Source organism: Netta rufina (genome assembly GCF_964035555.1).
Source record: "Netta rufina genome assembly, chromosome: 1".
Classification (NCBI taxonomy): Eukaryota; Metazoa; Chordata; class Aves; order Anseriformes; family Anatidae; genus Netta; species Netta rufina.
Window position 1 is genome coordinate 144,195,052 of NC_140123.1, and position 4,735 is coordinate 144,199,786.

Consider the following 4,735-nt stretch of genomic DNA (forward strand, 5'->3'; position numbering starts at 1 on the left):
TGCATAGTCTTTTTTTGTTTGTTTGTTTAAAAAGCAAGTAGTCATATTTATTGCAGTTAGTTAAATAAATACGAGAGAGAACCTTGTACATTAAACACAGTTTTGAAGTAACTGTCAGATCTTCCTTCTTTGAGTGGTTTCATAGATACAAGAGAGGGAACTGGATTTCAGTCTAAGCTTTTGGAATCAGTTGAACTAACAGCAGGTGCTTATATTTCAGAAAACACATCAGGAACTTCTTTCTCTTCATTTGTTTTTTTCATTTTCTGTTTTGTGTTGAAGTGTCAGTACTTAAAGAGCTTTCAGTGCTACTCCTGTCATGAAGAGACACACTTGTAGGGATCTTGTATGCTGTTACCCAATGGAGCACATAACATTACATGGTTTTCCTTTCCATCATTTGTAGATTTCTTCTTTCAATTGAAGGAACTATTCGTGAGGTTTTAAATTCCCCTGTCTGGCCCATGTGTCCTAATAACTTATGTTTTTTCTGGATGGATGCCCAAGTGTTAATTTGGAAGTTGCTGCTGGAGAATTTTTGTAACAATGTTGGCAACTCTTAAAAAGGTTTTATTTTACGCTTTCTTGGGAGTTTAGCACCTGTTATACTGGCTGCATTAAGGAAGATTCATTGTAGCCTTAAGCACACCTAGTGCCAGCAACACATAGTTCCTGCTGATAATTTATTTTGGGTTTTGTTCTGCATAATGATATATGAACCTGACTGAAGTGGCTGAATGAATTCTTTTCAATAGGAAATTATTCAGTCCATTGGGCCATGACGACTATGTTGCAAGTGTGTGCAGAAGTTTGCTTGCTGGCCCTGTGTATCTAGAACATAAGAATGCCAGTTTTGTGTGCTGGTGCAGACAGTTACATCTTCCTTCTCCCTAATACCAAGAAGCCAGCCTTGGTGTTAAGAGCCTGCCTTTGTGACATAGTGTATGCAAGATGACTTGTGACTTACACTGCTACACTGCTTTGTTATGGCTAGGATTTTTGGAATAGACTGGCTTTCTGTGTTTGGTTCATGTGTTGACTAGGTAGTTATCCTGTAAACTTTTGTACTTAAAGTATTTCACACTTGAGGTTGGCCTCTAGCCTGTGCTACACTTGCTGCATAATTGCTGCATGTGCCTGTGGGATAAGAGAATTGTGCCAGATGCTGTTACTCAATTTCCATTTCTCCTGCTCCTTATGTTGCTGACTGAAGCCACCATCGTACAACAAGCCCTTGGTACAGGCAAGATGCTGGCATCCACCTAGATGTGGCTACTGTGAAAAAACAAGTGCTGTTGCTTGGAGAAAACTGACAAACATCAACATGAGGGCACTCACTAGCACTGAAGATATGTCATTAATGTAATACATGGCCATTGTCTTATGCTCCCTGTATTTGAAAGGACTCGTAATATGAATGTCAGCAGTGGGGTTATTGTACAAACTGTGGATCCTGTCATGGCCCTGAGAGCACCAAAATGCCTTGAAGGTTGTGCTCACTCTTATGTGAGCACACACACCCTCTTCTCATGGGTGCAGTAATTCCATTTATGATCAAGGGTGGAAGTATAATGCGCATTAAGGTGCCCAACTGCTGGCTGGCAAACTTGAATGGAGAAATTGGATGATTGTGAAGATCATTGTGCAAGGCACAGTAGTCTCCAATCTGTGGGGAACCATTTCAGAAAGGTTTCAAGAGGTATTCCCCTAGGTACATTGGCAGCAAAAAGAATAATGAAAATGTGATCCTGTTGTTCTGTGGGCAGTGGACCCTGTGATAAGAGACTGGGGAAATACCTTCTGTTATTCTGCTGTTTGTGTCAGACCTACTGTGTCCCTGAGCCTAGTGACATTCCAGTCTGCAGGAGTGAAGAGCTAGCTGTATCAGAGGAAGATGGAATTGAAGACCACCCCAGCCAATTGTTTGTGCACAGGTCCATGAAACCAGAAAGGATGCATCCAAGGGTGATGGGAGATCTGGCTAACATAACATAAACAACCATCCTTGAAGCCATGTTTACCCAAGCATGGTAAGGGTAAGGTCGTTTGAAACAGTCACCATGGATTTACAAATGGTAGATTACACCTGACTGACCCGATGGCCTTCTGTGGTGAGATAACTGATTCTGTGGGCAAGAGGAGTGTAGAAAGTGGCATTTACCTTTAACAAGGCTTATTGACTTGGTTTCTGGTTGTATTCTTGTAGCCAAATGGTAGGGACACAGTTTGGATAAGTGGCCTACATTAGTGGCTGAAGATTAGCTGAACGTTTGGCTCAGAGGGATACTGTCTGTGGTCAGTGGTATGAAGTCCAGCTGGCAGCTGATGACTACTGGCATTGCTTAGCAGTTGATGTTGGGGCTGTCATTGCTCACCACATTCATTAATGTATTGGAAAATAAGATGTAATGAACCTTGGCAGGTTTGTGTGGAGAAAGGGACTTCTTAGGAACGTCAAGGGGAACTTTCAGTTGAAGCTCAGGAAAGGCTTGAAGACTCTTCATGAAAAAGGGTCCTGAGAAAAGGCCTCCTGAAAAAACTTGCTTCCTCTCACTCACTTGAAACATATGAAGGCAGAGATACAAAGAGATGACTTCCAATGGTGTGATGAGGTAGAAACATGTAAGGTAGAGACATTGGCTTAACGAGGCTGCAGTATAAAAATAGGCAAGGAAGAGCCATTGAGACAGCCTTTCAGAAACTGCTTGCTGGCAGCTGACACCGTTCTGACAGAAGTGTGTGTCGGTGCTCATAACTGTTTCAGTCCAGATGCTTGCTTGAATTGTTTGCAGGAAGAAAGTGCACTAAGGTTTAATTGGTCTTGGCTGCAATATAGGAACCTTTTATTTTATTTTATTTTATTTTATTTTATTTTATTTTATTTTATTTTATTTTATTTTATTTTATTTTATTTTATTTTATTTTATTTTTTTCAGGTTTATAGATCCAGTGTGTTTAGTTTCTAATTTGCCCAGTCAGAAAAGACCCTTGAGGGAAACATGCTCAAGCGTCAGTCTCATTTGGATTTGCTAACGTAAAGTTGCAGTGTGGGTTCTATAGCTGAGACCATGATCTAAGAACAGAAGGTGCGTGGAGTATCTTGACACAGGCAAAGAGATTGCTGTTAATCAGAAAAGACACTGCTTAAGCTTTGTGAAAGAGCAGATAATCAAGGGCTGAGAGGTGGCTTATATGCAGCAATCCATTTCTGGTAATGGTGAAGCCCACTGAGCTGCCAGCATGAGTTGTGTTTTTCAGCAACGTGAGAGAATGTGGCTAGTTAGGGGTAGTCTCTGTGTCAGCGTGCAGCACTAGGTCTGTCTGAGTCAAGCAGAGTAACAGAAAAAACAGCCGGAATGAGCCATGAGTGGGGTGTGTTGCTGGCCCTCCAGGGGAAGTTCCCGTCTGGTGTCAGAGATAAGTCACATTTCACTATCTTTTTCTTTCCCTTGTAAAAATTGGAGCAGTTCAATAGAGGAAAACAGTGGGAGTTAAGAGCTGATTACCCTGGTATGTCAGTATCTAACATGGTGGCTTACACAGAGGTCTTTTCTGCAGATGTTCGGTAGATGTTGCTGAGGATAACACTAATCTGCTTGGCAGACAGCTGGCATGTAGAGCTGGATGAAGGAGTAATCATCAGTTGTAAGCCAGTATGTGCACATGTGCAAACTTCCTTAGAGGGTGAGGGTGAATCATGAAGCAGATTCTAAGCTGGGGCTTCTGAGCCTGAGTGCTCCTTGTGGCTGGTGTGTAGTGAGTATTGCTGCTTGCAAGACATCTATGCCAATATCTGTGTCAATAAATATTGGAAGCTTGCAATGAGCTTGGAGGTTTCTTCCTTCAGTTCTGTGTAACGTCTGACACTTTTAAAGGTGTGCTCAGAGAGATCAAAAAGATTATATCATAAATCAGACTTGTATAGTAGAAGAATCTGCTTATTTACTGTAAAAGTCAAAATGCTCACAGTACAGGACTTGCCATACCTTTTTAATCATCTTTTGGCTGATCTATCCTGGAAAAATAATTACATGTGCTCATACAATTTAAAACTTGACTACAGTGCACCCATATGGTGGAGCAGAACTAAAACTCCATAGACATTTCTTCACTGTGCATATTTTATTCCATTCCTGTGTTCTTTTTACAGAACTTTGACTTGTCCAATTTGATAGTATTTTACAAACTCAAACTGGAAAACACATGGATAACTGTAATGGACACACATGGAAGACCATTGTATGGAGAAGACAGTGATCCACACAGTGGCTGACCTGGATGATGCCATAGGCTGTACAGAGTGCTTGACTGCTACATAACTGTGGCAGCTGAAGCACTTAAATGACTGTGATGCATGACTGCAATGCAGAGAGTACCCACTAGCATAATTACTTTTGGCATGTGAAACTCAGGTAGGCTTTGATTACTCCTTATCAAACACTCACCCACATGTAACATCGCTCGTCTGAGGCTGGTTAAGTTTTGCAGTAGAAGGAGAACTGTAAATACTCTAAGCACTGAGCGCTAGAAGGCCAGTGAACCTCACTGTGGATGGGAGCATGCCTTACTCAGATCAGAGGTCCTTCTGATGCTGTATCATCTCAGGGTTCCCAGCATCCAGAGGGATGTAGACTGAGCTTGAGCGCTCTCACTTCTGCTAGCCTCACAATAAATGTATTTTGTAACCTCCTGCGTAGTAGTCCTGTGCATTTCTTGTTGGGATCTTAAATGACGG